Here is a 22478-nt window from a genome sequence, read left to right on the forward strand (position 1 = left end):
AAAGCAACAAAGTTACACCATTAATTAATATAATAAACGAATTACAAATATATTATTAAATGATTGATTGCAAAAAAAAACAATATGCGAAAGAGTAGGGAGACAGCCACTGCTGCTATTACAAGTCCACTTCTAAGCAGATCACCCACTGAACAGCACGTGGAGTAGCATTCATGATATCCCTTCATTCTCCTTCAAACCTCCTCGCAGGACATTCGAAGATCAGGTGAGGGATTGTTTGTTCTTCTGCACCACAGTCGCATCGTGGGTCATCAGTGACTTTCCATTTGTGGAGAATGGCCTTACACCTGCCGTGGTTAGTCCTCACACGGTTAAGTTTGCACTAAGTTCTTCTTGCATTCCTTCCACCGGTATCGAAGGATCAAAATCAGTGATGGGAGGATGGTGATTATTCAGCGACCAGTATTGCCTCCATTCCCTTGCTATGTCGTACCTTTCTGGGAATTTGAGGACTTCGTCTTCCCATGTAGGTTTTCTGGGTTTTAGGCGGGTAGTTGGTAGATGGTCCAACATTTTTCGGATAGGTATATCTACAGAGACAGAGGGGCCATTAATTTTCTTCCATTCTCGGATAGCTGCTTGTTGCCTTCTGAGGGAGGGAGGAGCTATATTGCAAAGGGCATGAAGCCAGGGAAGTGGAGTTTATTGCAGAGTTCCTGAGATGGTGGTATTAAGCTGGACGTCTATTTTCTTCGTGTGTGTGCTCTTGTACCAGACTGGGGCGCAGTATTCTGCCACCGAGTAAACAAGAGCTTGTGCTGCGGTGCGTAGGGCGTTAGCCTGAGCTCCCCAGGAGGTTCCAGTCAGCTTTCTTAATATGTTATTTCCATTTTTTATCTTTTTACTGGTTATTTCTAGGTGTTTTTATAGGTTAGTGACCGGTCAAGAGTGATTCCTAGATATTTTAGATGGGTGTTGTGCGTCAATCGCTCACTACAGAATGTTACTTGTAACTCTCGTCTTGCCTCATGATTGTTCAGGTGGAATACGCTTACCTTAGTTTTATTTGGTTTTGAGCAGAGCCTCTATTTCGTATAATACTGGTTAAGAAGTTGAAGGTCCGTTGACATGGTAGCTTCCCCCTCTTCGAATGTCTTGCTCTGAGTGGCTATTGCAATGTCATCTGCATAGCAGAATTTTTGCGATTTAGTTGCTGGCATGTCGCTCGTGTATAGGTTGAAGAGAATGGGAGCCAACACTGATCCCTGTTGGAGCCCATTGTTTATTGAGTAGGATTTACTCGTAGATTGACCTACGTTCACTCTGGAGTGGCGATTTTTCAACATGTTTTCCAGAAGCTTAGTTCTCTTGTGACAAGGGATCGCTTTTTTCAGCTTGAGTATGAGTCCGTCGAGCGTTGCAGTTTGACAGCAGTGTCCCTTTGGTTGTCATCTGAGACACCTGTGCAGCAGACTGCTACGTCGAAGATTTTGTTGTCATTTATAACAAGCAATCCTGGACTTAAATTTCAGGAAGGTAATGCCCACATTATTGACTTGCTGAATTTTTCCTAAACTGATCTATTGTTTGTCTCCACATGAACATCACATCTATCGATTTCCGTCACATTTGTATCTTTTTAGAGTGTAATTACCAAATGCAAACGCAGATGAGCAGTACTCTGCGCAACGAGTGGCATTTCATCGTAAATGTATCTAGTACCATGTACATTTACACTTCGCAAGCCAACCATCCTTGTGTGCAGGAGGATGCTAGTCGTACCACTATAATTTCCACATATCGGTGAAGAACCAGTCTCAGCATATTATACCTGAAGTGTTCTAAGTATTACCAGAAATGTTTCCAGATCCGATAACTGCACTGTAAAATGTACGTCGCTAAAGGTCCATGTACCTTCTCGTAGTGCGGCTGCCGGGCTTTATAATGTCAGTCACCTTCATACTAAGGAATGTCGATTGGAGACCGATTGAACCATCCAACGTCCTGTTTCATCTAACATAAATGCAGTCACGCGTAGAAAAAAGGACTCGAAAATAACGTGAGTTTTAAGAGAAATTGTTCAAATTAGAAAATACAATTCAAACTTGAAGGAGTTGAGATCACATATTTTTGTGAGGCCTAACAACACTTCATTTGCATAAGATATCACGCAACAAGACAAAGCAGTATCAAGCAGCGCCATTCAAATACTAGCACACAAAATATAAGCTTTACATGCAATGTAGCAATGGAGATATTTTTACAGACACTGTAGTGCTAAGGGACAACTACAGTTATGTGGAAACAATAATTCTGTAAAAAGCGAATTAGCAATGGAGATATTTTTATAGAGACTGTACTGCTAAGGGAAGACTACGGTTAAGAGGAAACAGGAATTCTGTAAAAAGTAAATTTGATGTCAACAGTTGTAATTTATTCATCTGGAGTCAAACCGAAATTCCGAGACCGAAATGATTTAGCTTTGCAGCAGTTCAGCCCAATGTCCATGCCCACCACGAAGTTTGTGCTGGCCTACTACAAAAAGCAGACTTATTCATGACTCTTTATCACTGCCCCTGTACGTATTGGCTCTCCTTGTACTGAAGTGGCTTCCTCTCCAAAATTAAAATCCGCAACGGACAGGCTCTGATTGACACGCACACTGTCGGTCGCTGGCTCACACAGACTGACGGTCCGTCTTGGTTCAACAACGAAACAGTGATCTACGTAGTCCAGCCCTATTTCTCTCTCAGATTTTAAAAACAGTCTCTATAAATGGATTTTGTCTCTTATGTTACACTTTCTACTACTCTCATATACCGGGTGATCAAAAAGTCATTATAAATTTGACAACTTAATAAACCACGGAATAATGTAGATAGAGAGGTAAAAATTGACACTCATGCTTGGAATGACATGGGGTTTTATTAGAACAAAAAGAAAAACACCCATATTGCTAGATGCGTGAAAGATCTCTTGCGCGCGTCGTTTGGTGATGATCGTGTGCTCAGCCGCTACTTTCGTCATGCTTGGCCTCCCAGGCCCCCAGACCTCAGTCCGTGCTATTATTGGCTTTGTGGTTACCTGAAGTCGCAAGTGTATCGTGATCGACCGACATCTTTAGGGATGCTGAAAGATAGCATCCGACGCCAATACCTCACCATAACTCCAGACATGCTTTACAGTGCTGTTCACAACCTTATTCCTCGACTACAGCTATTGTTGAGGAATAATGGTGGACGCATTGAGCATTTCCTGTAAAGATCATCATCTTTGCTTTGTCTTACTTTGTTATGCTAATTATGGCTATTCTGATCAGATGAAGAGCCATCTGTCGGACATTGTTTGAACGTGTGTATTTTTTGGTTCTAAGAAAACCCCATCTCATTCCAAGCATGTGTGTTAATTTGTATCTCTCTATCTACATTATTCCGTGATTTATTCACTTTTCAAATTTATACTGACTTTTTGATCACCCGGTAATTTGATTCATTAATAAAACAGCCGAAAATCTCTCATTGAAAGACAATAAAAATTGTAACTTTGCGCAGATAATACAATATTTGAATTAATTTCACATAGGACTAGTAGATGGCACTGGCTGTTAGTTTCAGAAAACATTGGCATAATACTGACACAGTTAAAAGTAAATTATTTAATAAACTGAAAACTAAAAGAAGTAAAAGTTTATTTGTGCGTTAATGACTTGACAAAAAGAAACCACATGCTTTCAGAGACCTTTCTTTACAAGTGTCAAACGTCTATGATGTCTATATGCAGACTGAAGTGATGATTGAAAATATGCACCAATGGCAGGATTCGAAGCCGAGTCTCTTGCCTACGAGGCAAACGCACTAACCACTACGCCTCTCTAGCACGGTGGCTTTGCACAACTGCATGGACTACCCTAGCAGCATACCCTGGTTCTAATCCCAGCCTAGGTACAGATTTTCTTTCGTCACTTCATTCTGCATATACGCATCATAAACGTTTGAAACTTTAAAAGGTCTCTCTAACCATATAGTTTCATTTGATTAAAAAGCACCTATGCCGGGGTTTCAGGCAGGATCCCCCGTCTCGTTCGGTGCTGAGGTTCTATTCCGATACAGTTGGAGAGCCTCTGCAATGCCGTTCCTGATTAGGGAGAACACCTAGTGGGTGAGGCGTGAATGGGAAATTTGGGTTGAGGACGGAAGCGTGCCAGTGTAGTCCTTACAATTGTGTGAAGCCGCTCCGTCAGGGTTGCGTAGTGGTTACTGCACCTGCCCATTGAGCGGGAGATCCGGGTTCGAACGGCAGCCTTGGTAAAAATTTGCATTTGTCGCTTCAGTCTGCATACATACATCACTAGTGTCTTTTATTTACTGTCATTACAACTTCCAGTTGGTTCCCTGCCACTTCAGGAGAAATCTCGACGAAGATAATTCGAAGCTGAGTAGGTCAGAAGAGACAAGATCCAAAAGTTTTTCACTGAAATAAATGTAGCTTATTAGCCGTATACGTCAACTGAGTAAATTTCCAGAAAGTTGACTTATTTTATTGTCGATTGCAGAGTTGTGAAATCTCATCTACAGATGTCCAAATAGTTATTCTCAAGGAAGGATTGTACAACCGCAATAACAACAACGTATTTTCTTTATTCGATGATAGTCATTAAAGACTACATTAGCGGGCACTTGCACATCTTCTTTGCAACCCGAAACCAGTGCTTTCTTTGTTACAACGCAGATGACAGTCAATCAGTATTTTGTATTATTATGAAATTTTAATAAGTATTACACACGTAGTATGTACAATATTTTGTGTTGCTTATGGCACTGTCGTCGTCGTTATTACTGTTGTTGTCTTCAGTCCGAAGTCTGGTTTGAGGCAGATCGCCACAATGCTCTGTCCGGTGCAAGCCTCTTCATCTCTTCTGTATCCTGAATCCATCTGAACGAGCTTATCTCTTGGTCCCCCTTCCCAAACTTCCCTCCAATACTAACGAATCCTTGCTGCCTCAGGATGTGTCCTATCAACCGATCACTTTTTCTTAGGCAAGTTGCGCCACAAATTTATTTTCTCCCAAATTCTCTTCAATACTACCCTATTAGCTACGATATCTACCCATCTAATCTTCAGCGTTCTTCTGCAGTGCCACATTTCATTTCAGAAGCTTCTATTGTCTTCTTGTCCGAACTGCTTATCGTGCACGTTTCACTTTCATACCAAGTCGACTCTCCAGACAAATACCTTCAGGAAAGACGTCCTAACACTGAAATGTATGCTCAATCTTAGCAAATTTTTCTTCTCCAGAAACGCTTTTCTTGCCGCTGCTAGTCTATATTTCGTACCATTTCAACTGCGGCCATTACTAGTTATTTTAACGCGAAAATAGCAAAACGTGTCTAGTACTTTTAGTGCCTCATTTGTAAGATGGCAAGAACTATGCCCCTTACATGAAGTCATTAAAGATCACCTAATTTACGTTGAGCGAACAGTAGGGCTGAACAAAATGACTGACAAGGCACAATGCATCTTGTAGAGGGTATAGTATGGACATAGTGGAATAATTAATGCCGGGTGATGGTTTTAAAGTAATTCACACGACACGAAAACTTTGTGGAAACGAGTCACTTTACTGGACGCTAGTTTACCCCAGGGAAGTATTTGACCATGGCCAGCCGGGGGAGCGGCTAAGGGAAGCGACAATAGGTAGCTTAGGGCGGCTCAAGCTCTGAGAAAGTGGTAAGATGAGTGACAGTGAGTCGGTGGTTGACCCCGACTCCATTCTGGTGTACCAAGAAACAGACAGAGAACTTGTATGCCTGTTGATAAATGTCTGTCCTCCCATTTTCTGTGAAACATGCAACAAAGCCGCGCAAAGCTACGGTGGAGCGGTCAACAGTGGTCAAAATATGCGTGACTACAGCAACTTCACGCTGAATCCACAGTCCGCAGAGCCTGAAGTAAATCAGGTGAAGAGCGACAGCATGAAATATGCCGGTCTCCGATGGGAATGTAGGACCAAGGAATTTGAAGTACTCTCCTGGGAGTCAGAATTCCGGAAAACTTGGTGTTTGTGCAGACGCTAACCTTGATGGGTGGCCTGGGGGGAGCTAAATAGAATAAGTTGAGAGGAAGGGAAATTTTGTGGGAATTTGTTCACTTCCCAGAGCAGGCATTGGTCGGCGCTGGGAAGCGACGCATAATTAACGTGACTTGTGCTGCAATTGGCGTAAGTGATTTTGCTGGAGGGGAAACCAAGACGAAGAGCGGACTGGCAGAAGTCTCAGTAGAGGTCTTCTGTTCCCAGCTTGCCTAGAGTGCGGACGTGGCATTCTTTACTCAGCTTGCCTGAGAAAGAGTGAGCATCTCTGCAGTTTAGGACTTAGCAAATGGAATGATTGGGCTTGGAGATATAAAGTTTTGGTTCAGCTATGTGCTGAGTAAGATAGCTAGGAGTGAATAGATGAGCGCAGCCTTGCAGCACGACGAGGTCGGCCGACGTCCACACAACGGCGCCGCTCCGCCACGCTGTATTCGGTGATATTGCACCGCTCCGGCCACTGATTAATTTGTTGGATCACTTCGGCAAAGTTTCCATGAAGGTTTCGTGGGCCGTGTACTGTAAAATTCTTCTCGAACTTCGCATTAAGCCTGGGTCAGTCGATAGGAATTACTTTTGAGTTATCGAGCTTTACTCCACGCAAACGCCATTTATTACCACTGCCTGGTAGAAGAGTCATGTAATGTGATGATTGAAGGTCGTGAGTTAAAATAAATTTGTGATAATCGACTGCATCTGTTTTCAATCAAGTAGTTGAAATCCCAAGTCACTTTCTTAATTAATTTTATGTTCAACATTTGCATCTGGTGTTCAATAGCTGCATATAACATCAATGTGCACCCCTTTTTAATTAAAAGGGATCAATTCTGAATCAATTAATCTCAACACTGCCACCGCAGTTCAATCAGGAGTCACAGGGCCTTATTACTTTCTTTGCGTTATCCGATATTGCGGCAGTTTTGCACGCTCTGTTGATCTGTTAGTCAATTAGCTGGGGTGAACACACGCCAAAACCAGATAAGTGACGGGTGGGGTGTTACACACTTCGTAATCTACCTTCTTCAGCCTCGCGTGATTTATTTCACATACATTCTCTTACCCTTGTTTTGCTTTCGTTGATATTCATCTTACGTCCACCTTTCAAGACAGTGCGCATTCCATTCAACCGCTTTTCCGAGTCCTTTGCTTTCGCTGACAGAATTCCCAAGTCGTCATCCTAGGTTAAAGTTTTTATTTCTTCCTGCTAAACCTCAATGCCTTCTCCAAATTTTTCTTTGGTTTTGTATGAAGAATGCTTGCTCAGTGTATAGACTGAATAATATTAGGGACAGGCTACAACTGTGTCTCTCTCCCTTCTTAACGATTGCTTCCCTATCGTGCCCTTTGATTGTTATAACTGCAGTTTGGTTTCTATACAAGTTGGAGATAACCTTTGGCTCCCTTTATTTTATCCTGCTACCTTCAGAATTTTAAAGAATGTACTTCGAAGCGTTCTTGGTAGTAGTGCTTACGGCACTACAAACCCTAATACCTCCCCGCTGTGGTGCTGGCGTTTGTGACTCCTGAGACGATGGTTCGGTGATCTCTGGCAGCCGCCTCCAGGGGCCGTCGGTCACACACTGGACAGGTCCACGCTGGCAGCGGCCGTATCCAGCAATCTCTGCCTTCTTCGTGTTGTTCCCAGAGCCTGACTGATGACCACCAGCTGGAACGACATTGCTGGAGCTGCCTGGTGGCCGGCTCCTGTTCAGCGCCACACCACTGGAGTGCCACTCACAACGCCTGCCGACGTACACGCTACGAATCACGTGCTCACAACTGAACACCGTTTGTTTGCACCGAACACTGACAAAACTGTGTAATCTTTCCACCGAACGTATTGCGAAGTTCATCACAATCTTTCCTCTGTCCCTCTGCCAGATTTCTGCAACTGCACTCTTAAAATGACGCTAGAATTATTACAAACGGTGTGCCGGAACGCGGAGCGGCCATACGACGGTGAGTCAAATTAAACCTTCAATATATTTTTAAATATTATTTATGGTGCAGGAGTGGTACAAAGCTGTATCACTTTTCACCATAATCTCACCCACGCTCAATGCAAGTCCTCCAGCACCTGCAAACTGCATAAATTCCTTTAGAAAAAAATTCTTTTGGTAGTCCGCGCAACCACTCATGTACCGCGTGACGTACCTCTTCATCAGAACAGAACTGCTTTCCTCTCATTGCGTCTTTGAGTTGTCCAAACATATGGCAATCACTTGGGGCAAGGTCTGGTGAGTATGGTGGATGAGGAAGTCACTCAAAATGCAGGTCTGTGATTGTTGCAACTGCTGTACGGGCAGTGTGGGGCCTTGCATTGTCATGTTGCAAAAGGACACCTGCTGACAGCAGTCCACGTCGCTTCGATTTGATTGCAGGCCGAAGATGATTTTTTAGGAGATCTGTGTATGATGCACTGGTGACAGTGGTCCCTCTAGGCATGTAATGCTCCAAAATGACGCCTTTTTCGTCCCAAAAGAGAGTCAGCATAACCTTCCCTGCTGATGGTTCTGTTCGAAACTTCTTTGTTTTTGGTGATGAGGAATGGCGCCATTCCTTGCTCGCTCTCTTCGTTTCCGGTTGGTGGAATTGAACCCAGCTTTCGTCGCCAGTAAAGATTCTTGCAAGGAAGCCATCACCTTCTTGTTCAAAGCTCCGAAGAAGTTCTTGACAAGCATCAACACATCGTTCTGTCATTTCCGGAGTCAGCTTCCGTGGCACCCATCTTGCAGACACTTTGTGAAACTGAAGCACATCATGCACAGTGTGGTGTGCTGACCCATGACTAATCTGTAAACATCCTGCAATGTCATTCAGTGTCACTCGGCGGTTTTCCTTCACTATAGCTTCAACTGCTGCAATGTTCTGTGGAGTCACAACTCGTTGTACCTGACATGGACGAGGAGCATCTTCCACTGAAGTCACACCATTAGCGAACTTCCTACTCCATTCGTAGACTTGCTGCTGTGACAAACATGCATCACAGCACTGAACCTTCATTCATCAATGAATTTCAATAGGTTTCACACCTTCACTATGCAAAAACCGAATAACAGAACGCTGTTCTTCTCTGGTGCAAGTCGCAAGTGGGGCGGACGTCTTTATACTAATACTGCGACGGTGTGTATGCATCTGCACTATGCTGCCACCTACAGGCCATTCTGCAAGCTGTTTGTAGCAGGCTTACCAACTAACGGCTCGAAATTTCGATTTGTTATTACAAATTTAAGGTTTTCATATACACTGCCGAAAACGAATTAGTTTGCCTGCAAAGACAACGTCGATTTTGATCCGATGACAGCATACGCCATCTGGGGGATAGTAGATGTACTGATAATGGTTTCAACGTCGTCCGCCAACAGATAGCGAAGTGGCATAGCTACGTGAGCGCCATCCGTATGTACCCTTTGATAGGAAATGCTCACAACCAGAAGGCTCAGTTTAGTGCAAATGTGTGATGCAAGCACGCAACCATGCCACAGGGACACACTCGTGTTTCCTACAACCAACTAAGCGAGTTTGAATGATATCGGACTGTGGCTTCATTTCGCATACTGCCACACAAGCTCTACAAGCTGCGGCAGCTGTGCAACGATACTGGTATCAGTGGTCAGGTGGACACTCTCACACCCGTAGACGAGGTTCTTTCTGGACGTCCACCCAACACAGACGCCAGCCAGGATCGTTGTATTGTAAGGACAGCAGTTGCAGATCGTAGAGCTACCATAGCACAGAAGAGAGGGCTTGTGAGCCTAGATGTGTAACACGAACTGTTGTGAACTGGTTATTAGCAGTGGGACTACTGGCACGCACACCTCTAGTCCGTCTTCTGCTCCCATCACAGCATCGACGTTCACTGCTCGACTGGTGCCTTCAGAGGATCACTCAGAAGATGGAATGGAGCGCCGTGGTTTTCAGCAATTAAAGGAGATTCTGCCTCCACGCAGGTGATAATCGTTTGCACGTACAATGTAGACCTGGAGAGTGCTGTGTTGTAGAGTGCATTCGTCCAAGACACACTCGCCCCACCTCAGGCATTACGGTTAGAGATGCGGTAAGCTACAACTCTCGTTCACCTTTCGTGTTTCTGGAGGGGACGCTAACCAGCACTTCGTACGTGCAGAATGTTGTTATATCTTGTAACCTTATTAGTCCGTCGCTGACATAGAAGACTGCAAACCTTCTTTCCTTTCCGTCTGGGCAAGCTGTGCAGTGACTAGAATACATGTAAAGCTTACTGTGACAGGGTAATGCTAGCTACAATGAAGTCGATAATTTGACGGAAATATTGTCATTTTAATTTAATATTCCCCACAACTAACAAAATTTACAAAAAAAAAAAATGTGAATCTCTTTGTCCACCCACACACTCCTGAGAATGGCACATTAACAATTTGCAATTACGCGCCCCTATTACCGGCAGCTGCGTTGATAAATACTCGGCACCTCGCAAGGATAACTTCTAGATCGAGAATATTAGGTAAGTTGTCGGAAGTGGTTTGGCGTTGGTGCAAATCTCGCTTCTGAGCACACTAAGAGCTCTAACCGCAGAACTCTGCACGGAACACGCGATGGTGCAATGCTGCGATACAGACCGTATATCTCCCTTCGAGGACGATGGCCTAGACGCCGTCTCCAAGTCCGTACCGCTCGATGGCTGAAGGCGAAGTCCTCCTCCACAATTCTCTCGCCTCCCACGCGTACGAAAACGCTGCGGAAGAATACGCAGTTTCGGCCAAAGTCGAACGCTCTATCATCGCCGAAATCCTTCCACTGAGATCTACCCAATGATCGAGTAGGTCATAACGCCCCTAGGCAAACGAAATTCCCGTCTTCGCCACGTGTTGCCCAGCACAGGTGGCTCCGGATGCCGGGCTATCCCCAAAAGCGCCGTATTTTCCCGCGTTTCCGGTGAGCGCTACCTGCCGTCCACGGCGGCCCGGCGAGCTACGGCCATCTGCAGACTTTACATTGCACAATCCTCAACTTCCGATACTTTTCACCAACGCTTTAAGTTAGTGGCTCAATCACCCAGACATGCAGGGAATACTGCTCGAGAGTGCCTCATATTTATCATAATTCAATAGTGTCATGATCTGATGCCCTGGCCAGTCCCTTTACTATTAATACTAATGTTTGTAGCCTAACGTGTAAGTGCCCACGTCTTGGCACCTTACAATCTGTTCTTTTGCCGTTCTTGCAACAGGAAAGTTGTTCCAACAGGATAATGCTCAGTTCACCAACACACTGTCCGTGAAACTCAACGTGCTCTATAAGACGTGCAACAATTTCCCTGCTGGACTTGTCTCTAGTCGAGCACGTAAAAGTAGTGGTAGTAGTAGCTTTATTCATCCGTAGATCTCTTTTTACAAGTATATAGGACATATCAAAGTATTTACAAATTTAGATCAACTTAAAATAAGCTAATTCGTATACACATACATTTACACACTTCTAGTTAGAGACAATCGTTAGATTTACTCCTGGTATACAATACCTTTTTTTTACAAATAACTTACTAAATAATGTAATGCCACATTGTTCACTCATATCTCACTATCAGTCACAGCGCACACTATACATACATTGTTTCATAACACTTGACTCACTAAACACACACACACACACACACACACAAGTGACCTTTGGTCCATTTTCTGTACCGCAACTTCCCATTTACTATCCTGAACTGAGTCAGCATCCCTCCATAATGAGTGAGATGTTGAGCTCAGAAAGAGGAAGAGGTGTTAGTATTGTGTCATGCATAGCTTGGTGGTAACTATTTCTAGAAAGGTAAAAAAGAAGGGAAAAACAAAGTGAATGTGTTATGTGGAACGTTCACTATTTTATAATCATTATTATTATTATTTATTTGTATAACATTTTTATCAAACCCCTACTCTGTTTTAGCTAAGTAATCCTTCAGTGTACAAAATGTATTGCATAACAAGTACTTTTTAGCTGCCTTTTTAAATAAGTGTATTTTTGCAATTTCTTTAATCTCTTTTGGTAATTTATTGTACAGTTTTATTCCTTGGTAGAAAATGCTGTTTTGAGTTTTATGTTTATTTTTTCTTGGTAAATGTAAGTTCAGTCTATCTCTTGTTGCATGGTCGTCGACAGTGCTGTTTGTGCACTAGTTACCAATGTTATTTTTGATGTGTACAACTGACTGATAAAAGGAATTCACATGGAGCAGTTAAAATCCCCAGTATTCTGAACAGATCTTTACAATGAGCTCGACTAGTATTTTTGGTGTCGGATATGATGGGTTGAGAAGTGACTCGTCGACCAACAACTCTTAAAGAACTACATGAACAGTTGAGCAGGCGCGCCATAACGCATCCCAGGACAGTATTTGCCATCTGTGCGATCGACCTGATGCCAGAGTCAGCGGCTGAACTGCCGCCCGTGAAGGCTACACCACGCACCCATATGGGTGTTTCAGCGTCAGTCGATACCTGATACTGCAGAACCGCTTGTGCTGTTGATCTGTAAATCTAATCATTTTATTTACTCCATATGCACTGTTGCAACAGTAAATCTTAACTGAATTGTAAACCTCTAAAAAAGTGTACTAATTTTTTTTTTCCAGCAGTGTGTTTATTTTTCCTCTATGGAGCTGCTTTCTGGTCCTACTCATCTGCCTAGTGATCTTCGTAGGCTTTTAATTGTCTAGCTACGATATTACCTTTCCTTCTCGCTCTGCAGTGACTGCGGATACAGTAGCAAGCACTCCGTCTTCAGGCCACAAGTGGCCCATCGGGACCATTCGACCGCCGTGTCATCCTCAACTGAGGATGCGGATAGAAGGGGCTGTGGCCAGTACACCTCTCTCCCAGTCGTTATGATGGTTTTCTTTGACCAGAGCCGCTACTATTCGGTCGAGTAGCTCCTCAATTAGCATCACGAGGCTGAGTGCACCCCGAAAAATGGCAACAGCGCATGTCGGCCCGGCTCGTCACCCGTCCAAGTGCTGGCCACCCCCGACAGCGCTTAACTTCGGTGATCTGGCGGGAACCAGTGTATCCACTGCGGCAAGACTGTTGCCGGATACAGTACTGACACCAGAAAAATCCTGAAAACAAAAACCAGTGTCGCTATACAACTTCCTACTATAGGCTTCTTTCAGATGCCTTGCCTGAAAACTGCAGTTTCTCTGTCACAGCAGCTCTGTATGATAATTGTATCAACACACTTTTTTTTGTAATAACTAGATCATATTATTGAATTAATAACTTCATGTTCACTATCACCAAGTACCCTACACTCTTTGATTTAAAAGTGAAACAACAGAATTGTTCATTCCAAATAATAGTCTTTCAGAGTTCTCGAACTGTAACTCTTACACCACATGGAAAGATGACTAGTAGTTGCCATCGATATAGTTCAATCAAGAAAGTTCCTCACCCTAAGTGGAGATCATCAATCAACCATCACTGTATAATTCAGTTACTCAGAAATGAAACGCTTCATTTGTATCATTTAACGTGTTTAGTATTACAGAAGACAGCCAATAAGGACGCATTGACGCCATCATTCTAATTTCAAAGTGCCCTGCAAATCAACACCGAAATTCATCATAGCGTAACACGTCCAAGACAGAGTGCAGAGGGGCGTGGAGACAGCCAACACTCCTCTTCTCATGGTCCTTAGAAGCACATTTCGTGCACCTGCATAGACGGCGTTTAAGTCACCCTGCTCCGAACAACGTGTGACCGCAACTGTCTCTATCAGTCCTATCCCTACCGACACATATTACTGACCCTAGAATTCCCATTTGGACTTTTCAATGATCAGATAAGTTTTTACTGAAAGAGGATGTTTTCTGGTGTAAAATCCAGTAAAATTATTATCTTATGTAATAGCATAAAACAAATATAACTTATTTTAAAACATGGCGCAAAGGAGTGCATGTTCTGAGATATCCCTTCAGATGTAGATTGTGGCTAAAAGGTTGGAGTTACAATGGTCAGATGGCATGCCACGATCTTAACTTGTGACTCTACAACATACAAAAACTTAAAACTGCCTGTTCAAATCAAAATGTAGATTTCACCAAACACTGTGTATCGCCAATTTTACTGGATTTATTAATTTCAAACTACATACACAGAGGAGTAAAGCTGTGAAAGTGTTTCTTACATCAGATTACACGTTTTTGCCAACTTTGAACTTTCTGTCTCACTTTCTTAAGAGTAAAAAAAAAAAAGTCAAAAAATTTGTAATAACTTCTAATATCCTTACTTCACTTTCTTCATTTATAGTCAAACGTTGTTTCTCTTCATCTACCATAACTTAATGATACACAAGTTATAAAACAAACGGTTCCTACTAATTTCAAGTGAGTGCACGAAAATTGTAACGTTGTACAGTTGCACTAGGCATGGGCAGCATTCCTGTCGTAATCAAAACAGTCCGAGGTGCTGACTGAATGCAGAGAGCCATATAAATGTCAGAGATTAGACACAGAAGGCCATACTAGTGCCCCCACAAGTATTTCAAAGACTTATAAAATTACAGAAGACTTTATCTTCTACATGAATGATGACAAGCACAGTCAAAGGTCAAATTTTACCCAAAATCGTTTCAGTTTCGAAGTGTAAGATTAAAGTCACACTGAAAACCCATAGATTATCATTTCAGTACACAAGACATACATCAAACTTAGGTTACAACTTCAGTTTAGATCTTTTCTACTTGTACAACATGTAGGTTACAATTTGAGGACATTACATTTACAACTGTAGGATGCTACTTTCTTTTCATTTATTTATCTGTTAAAACAATTTAATTCGCCCCCTGTTACGTATATACATGCTGAATACCTCTGCCTTCTCGAGAATGACTCCACCCTACTGTGCTCATGTTCTCATTGAGTATGAATCATTTGTCATCTTGTGGTGACAATGCCAATTTACACTGCTTTACAATGGAAAATGCATATAACTTGCATCGAATTAGATAGCAAACAGTAGATTTATCAACATCATCTAACACGCATTCTCAGAAATCGTCAGTGCTTAATTCCTTTCCTGATGAGTGTGTCACACAATTTGATCTACCCACTATGCGTTGTATTTCATTTTAGTGACAGTACATTTTTAGCCCTCAGTCCCATGAATTTTGTCATGGTGTCCACCAAAAATTCATCTTTCATTAAACTCACTCTCCTTTTATTGACACATGAAATATTATGAATGTTATTATCAGGGTAGCCTGAAGTGTCAGAAAATCTACACACATCATTTTTAATAACATTATAAATATTAAGTTATCTACGCCCATGTAACACATGTTAACATTTTACATTTACAGGAATCTACAAGAAGCATTTTACAAATATTTACAAAGGCCATGCTTAATTCTATGGGTCTGTCAAAAACAATGTTAAGTTTATTTAATACAATACCAACAAAATTTTTCTTAAATACGATACTGTGTTTCAAATTTGGTATTGGAATCAGAGCAGAAGCTCAGTATCTCCCTTTCAAACTTGCTGCTAACTTCATATCACTTAGTTTTTGCACATTATCCACAGTTTTGCCAAAAACACCATTATTAATTAGTTTGAAAAAGTCTTTTTGGAAACTTTTTTGCATTTGTGCATTCCTCAGTATTAATATCGATGTATATTTTCATGCAGTTAATTTCATGGAATGATAATATCTGGCAAATTTTGTTTAGAATAAGATTATTTTTAGATATTTCTTTAAATGTCTGTAGTGAATCACAGAATTTATTTATCATATAATGTATAAATCAGCTTCTTTGGGACTCACAGCCTGTTGATGCCAAGTGATGGTACCATTCTCTCTGGGCATAATGGCAGATCTGAGTAATGTCACTATTTCCCTCTTACTCAAGTTGTAAGCCCAGCAGTAACTTGTCTGGATAAATATATGACCAAAATCAATTTGTTACAATTTTACTGTAACTTGGAACAATTTGTTACAATTTTTATTGTAACATGAGGTAATTTGTTACAATTTTTGTTATAGCATGGGGCAATTTGCTACAATTTTATTTGATGGTTATCTGTAACAGGATATAAAATAGTGACATATGGGGCTTAAAATTGTTGTGTATGTAGTATCTATGCAGAGAGCTTTCAAAAACAGTTTCAGCATGTGCTGGCAGCCCAAACTATCTCCACAGTCCATATCTTTAAATGTAAGGGTTAGCTTTGACAGCATTATACTGACAGAAGGTTTTCTTTTTCTAGGTAAGCATTTGGAAGAAGAAGTGCCCTGCAAATGCTTTGTAGGTAAGAGGAGACACTGTACTAAACATTTAATTTGATGCTTTGTATTCCAGTTAATACCATTAACAGATTAGATGGTATCTTTGTCCTTTCGGAATTAAGGCAGCATTTGTAGGCCTATAAGGATTTAAACATTATGTATATAGTTTTGTGCTACAACAAGCAGCTTCTATTCTCATAGATGGCAAGCAAGTTATCACCAACGTTCTCTGGCTATAGTACAGGATCCAGCATTCAGTAACCTGCTAGAGAAAACCCAGAAGACGAACTCTTGGGTAACATGTAATCACCACCAACAGCAGTGGGAGATTGATGAAGTGCAGTTACATACTGGAAGAAACATGTTGTGGGAGCTGTGTAGATATGTAAATTACATTATGGTAATGGGTGATGAGAAAGGAAAATAGTTATCATCACCATTAGGTGTGGATCTTATGAAAATAGTTATCATGTAATCTCATAATTGCCTATCACTCAAAAAACTGAAGAAATCATTGACTACTCCTTGGAGATCAAAGTTTGGCAGTTAGTAATGGAAGAGAAACGATGAGATTGTATTTGGAGGATAAAACTTCCCCATAAAGTATCTGTTTTATATTTGTTTTCCTTCAACTCCTGTGAACTATAACTTGTAAAATTGAATCTAAACACCATGGGGTAATTTTTTTACAGGCAGTTTAGTAGTTGACATGCACGCCCACAAACAAACACACACACACACACACACACACACACACACACACACACACACACACACACACTGTCAAGTTATGGGACATGCATTATATGATTACAAGTATATGGATGCCCATTAGTGGATATTAATATGAGATGTGTCCATCTTTCATCTTTATAACATTCTTAAACCTGCTGGGAATGCTTTTAATGAAATGTCTGAACAAGTGTAGAAGAATGGCTGTTCATTATTCCTCAAGAGTCAAAACCAGAGAGGGTAGTGATTTTGGATGGTGGGATCCAGAGCAAAGCCAATGATCGAACTCATCCCAGAGGTGATTCATTGGGTTCAGGTTAGGATTCGGGGCAGGCTAGCTTACATAAGGATGTTATTGTCCATAAGCCATTCCTTCACAGATACTGTTTGATGACATAGTTCATTGTCATACTGGTGTGAACAGTCATTATCTCCAAACTGCTCCTCTGTTGTATGCAGAACAAAATGCTGCAAAATGTGTTCATATCCTAAGGACAAATAGATCCAATATCGGTATCGTAACACATGATGGTGGACAACATTCTCCAATGGTATAGCGTTAATCTCCACTCCAAATCACTCATAGCCTATCATTCACTGTCCAGTGATGTTTCACTTCACACCATCTCAAGCACTCCTTACCACCAGCTCCACTGAGCTCTACTGACTGAACCATACTGCTGTTACTGCTTCTCTACTGACAGCACAACACTCCCTGCCTACTTTAATACCGATGGGTTCAACTATCACAATATCTAATGATCATTTTTTCTTTGCATAGGAGGGTGTCTGAATACTTCTCATATGGTAGTGTACACTGTCAGATTCTGCTACTAGAAAAATATACGATATCTGGTCATATAGAACAACTATCAGTTTATGGTATACTCGACTGTATGTAAACCGACTGTCTACAGTTTTCAGTACAGTGTGAAATTCGTAGATGTTAAAATTGTTATACTATTGAATGAGCTGCCTGGTGTATTGAAGGAGCTCCATGTAGATTATTATTATTGTATGGATCTGGACCTGGATATAATTCTAGATTTAGCTGGTGATGTCTGACTGCCTAACAATAACTCTGTGTGTAAGAAGGTTAGTAAGAACTTGGTAAAATTTAATTTTTGGTGTAACATGGATCGTTTTGTTAGTATATTGCTCTAATATAGGGCAGTTTGCTACAATATTGTTTTTTGATTACTATGGCTGTGAGCACTATCAGAAATTCTAAAAGAACCTTTCGTAAAAATATATTTTAATGCACAATATTTGATGATTTCGACCCATAATTGATTGATTTTGAAACAAAATTTGTTGATATTGGTACAAAATTTACTGATTTCGAAACAAAAATTCCAACTCATCTTTGGCCCTATGCTATACTTATTTTCCTTATAATTTCAAACATATCTTCGATATCCTCTCGAAAATCTTACTCTTTTGACAAACATATGTGATGTAGACTGTCCCCATCAACATATGAATACCATGTTGAAATGTGTATTAAAATATCTCTTTATGATAATCTACATATGTCTTATGGATAGTGACATATAAAAGTGGGTGACAGCAGGTAGTTGAAATTACAATAGTCCTAATGTAATACTTATATGAACTATCTCTGAAGGGCTTAAATTAAGTCAGGAGCAACAAGAAAGCTTTAATCAGGACCAGATTTTGGAAAAAAACGTGGTTTTATGTTATGTCACACATCGTACTTGGATGTTAACAAATTACACGGTGTTACTTTCTTTCATACTCAGTGAGAAAGATTTTGAACGTATGATTCTTGTCCCTTAATAATTTTCCGCTATCAAGTTCCGTCGTACACTGTTACAGAATACGGAGGAAATTTTTACGGACGTACATTTATTAAAAGATAGATATGTGGTGTTATCTACCTCTTACAATGTAGCTTGACATACAATGCGTCCATTAAATTTTTATAGCTTCTGTTGTAAATTACAGTTACTTCCGCTGCATACAATTTTCTTTTCTAAATGTTTCTGTAAATCAGTGCCATATTACTAATGTGATAATTGCAAGGGTTCCTGACACATGGGTGCAGGCATCACGAATTCCAGAGGCACATAAATAGAAACGTTATGTTACGGAGGGTTTGTGTGGTAATGGGATTGGATATTTTCCACGGTATATACATCCTGTTCTCTTGAGTTATTTTGACAGATGTTTCTAATAGTTTGTTTAAAATTCCTAATCTTTGTTTGTTCATTTGTTTTCTGTGATTATCTTTAGGAATTGGCAACCATGTAAACTTTATGTTTTTGTTTTGGTGACCTACCTCCATTTCTGTTTCATCTACCGTATGTCCATCTACCATGTGTATAAATCAGGGCGCTATAAATAAAGTGAGAATTGTGTACGAGGGCAAGATGTAGTTGTCATGATGGCTGACATAGGTTCGCTGACGATCATAACGCTATTTCTGCTTTCTCTGTTGCCTCGCCGTGTCTGCCGGCAATGGTTACACACATAGGCGATTTTCTCAATATGTGTAGCTTCGTCAACGTTTTCGTGTATGTTATTACACTGCTATGGACTTTTAGAGAGGCTGTAGACGTGCTGAGAAAGTGGGAATCAGATGTTGGTCAGTGTTTTCGAGGGAAATACTTGAAACTTTAAGATCGCAATGTAATCACTGTTGTTGTATCAACAGTTGAACTACACAGGTACTATCGCTATTATCTCTGTTTCGATTTAGCTTTCGAAACCGAAAGCGTTAGGAGCAGCCGTGCCTCAGTTTAATCTTTCTTTAACTAAAACATGTGATGTGCAAATTCTCTCACTAGAGTGAAATAAAGCAGTTAAATGTTTTATATCTCAAAACTGTTCGTTCATATTGAACGTAAAAGTATACTTCTGCACAACTGGGAATGGAACATACAGATTATTGTTCTCGTTGCTACCTGAATTAAGGAATTTGATCACTTCTGCGCATGATAATACATTTACACATAAGTGAAATCGAGAGCAAAACTGTACTAGCAAATAGTAGGTTACGTTTCAGGGAAAGATAATAGATTAAATACAAAGAAATACTACTCGTTAAAGTTAAACTAGCATGCAGCGTTTCACAGGAATATTTGGAGTAAATGTTTCTACACTCCTGGAAATTGAAATAAGAACACCGTGAATTCATTGTCCCAGGAAGGGGAAACTTTATTGACACATTCCTGGGGTCAGATACATCACATGATCACGCTGACAGACCCACAGGCATATAGACACAGGCAACAGAGCATGCACAATGTCGGCAGTAGTACAGTGTATATCCACCTTTCGCAGCAATGCAGGCTGCTATTCTCCCATGGAGACGATCGTAGAGATGCTGGATGTACTCCTGTGGAACGGCTTGCCATGCCATTTCCACCTGGCGCCTCAGTTGGACCAGCGTTCGTGCTGGACGTGCAGACCGCGTGAGACGACGCTTTATCCAGTCCCAAACATGCTCAATGGGGGACAGATCCGGAGATCTTGCTGGCCAGGGTAGTTGACTTACACCTTCTAGAGCACGTTGGGTGGCACGGGATACATGCGGACGTGCATTGTCCTGTTGGAACAGCAAGTTCCCTTGCCGGTCTAGGAATGGTAGAACGATGGGTTCGATGACGGTTTGGATGTACCGTGCACTATTCAGTGTCCCCTCGACGATCACCAGTGGTGTACGGCCAGTGTAGGAGATCGCTCCCCACACCATGATGCCGGGTGTTGGCCCTGTGTGCCTCGGTCGTATGCAGTCCTGACTGTGGCGCTCACCTGCACGGCGCCAAACACGCATACGACCATCATTGGCACCAAGGCAGAAGCGACTCTCATCGCTGAAGACGACACGTCTCCATTCGTCCCTCCATTCACGCCTGTCGTGACACCACTGGAGGCGGGCTGCACGATGTTGGGGCGTGAGCGGAAGACGGCCTAACGGTGTGCGGGACCGTAGCCCAGCTTCATGGAGACGGTTGCGAATGGTCCTCGCCGATACCCCAGGAGCAACAGTGTCCCTAATTTGCTGGGAAGTGGTGGTGCGGTCCCCTACGGCACTGCGTAGGATCCTACGGTCTTGGCGTGCATCCGTGCGTCGCTGCGGTCCGGTCCCAGGTCGACGGGCACGTGCACCTTCCGCCGACCACTGGCGACAACATCGATGTACTGTGGAGACCTCACGCCGCACGTGTTGAGCAATTCGGCGGTACGTCCACCCGGCCTCCCGCATGCCCACTATACGCCCTCGCTCAAAGTCCGTCAACTGCACATACGGTTCACGTCCACGCTGTCGCGGCATGCTACCAGTGTTAAAGACTGCGATGGAGCTCCGTATGCCACGGCAAACTGGCTGACACTGACGGCGGCGGTGCACAAATGCTGCGCAGCTAGCGCCATTCGACGGCCAACACCGCGGTTCCTGGTGTGTCCGCTGTGTCGTGCGTGTGATCATTGCTTGTACAGCCCTCTCGCAGTGTCCGGAGCAAGTATGGTGGGTCTGACGCACCGGTGTCAATGTGTTCTTTTTTCCATTTCCCGGAGTGTATTCCAGAAACATCACTGCTTTGGTCCATTTTTTGGTGTTACAGAAGGCTACACTCCAGTTCACCGTGAGCAGGCGCCAATGTGGCTACGCAAACACAAAAGGAGAGATAAAAGTGATTTATTTAGAATGATGACAATCTTTATTGATAACAATGTCGGCATAAAACGTAAGGTGCGAAATAAATTTTGATTGAAAGCAAACTGGGCAGCAGTTGGATAAGTCTTATTATGCCACTAATGATCCACAATCGTTTCCGCTATAAGCGTGCCTTTTCACTGACTCATTAACAACAGACTTTCCTTTCTGGAGCGTTTGGCTGCAGAGTGTTTTGAAAGCAGTCGGCCGGACCGCCGCGCCAGGTTTTCTTGCTGTGTGTGGCGACGCCGGCCGTGTGGTTTATCGACAGGCGGGGGTGGTGAGGGGGTGGGGCGCCTGTCGAGGGTCAATTAAAGGGACGGCGGCGGCGGCGGCGGTGGTGGCGGCGGGGGCGGCTATCGAGCGCTCCGACACCTCCCACTGGGCGTCGATATCGCGGGGGCCGAACTGCCACGGCCGATCCTCCTGTGGGGGCGCACAACTGCCTCTACACCGCACAGGTATTTGGCGACCGGCAAGAGTCGCAAAGCATCCCGTGCAAAAGGTTCCCTCGCTTAAGCCCAGGAATTAACTTTTCAGTAATATCTCCCTGGAATCGGTGAAGATCTATGGGCATGGATGGACAGTTGCAGTTTGCGATAAGGTATAACGCTAAATGTGGAGCGCCAAAGCATACTTTCACGCTCTGTTTACATTGCGGTAACCAGCGAAAATATGGAAGCAGTAAAATAATGGTAGGTCTTGCAGATTGATTAGTAAATTAATGTTAAAGTGTTCCCTTAACGCCGGCCGCGGTGGCCGAGCGGTT

Source organism: Schistocerca cancellata, chromosome 6 (genome assembly GCF_023864275.1).
Source record: "Schistocerca cancellata isolate TAMUIC-IGC-003103 chromosome 6, iqSchCanc2.1, whole genome shotgun sequence".
Classification (NCBI taxonomy): domain Eukaryota; kingdom Metazoa; phylum Arthropoda; class Insecta; order Orthoptera; family Acrididae; genus Schistocerca; species Schistocerca cancellata.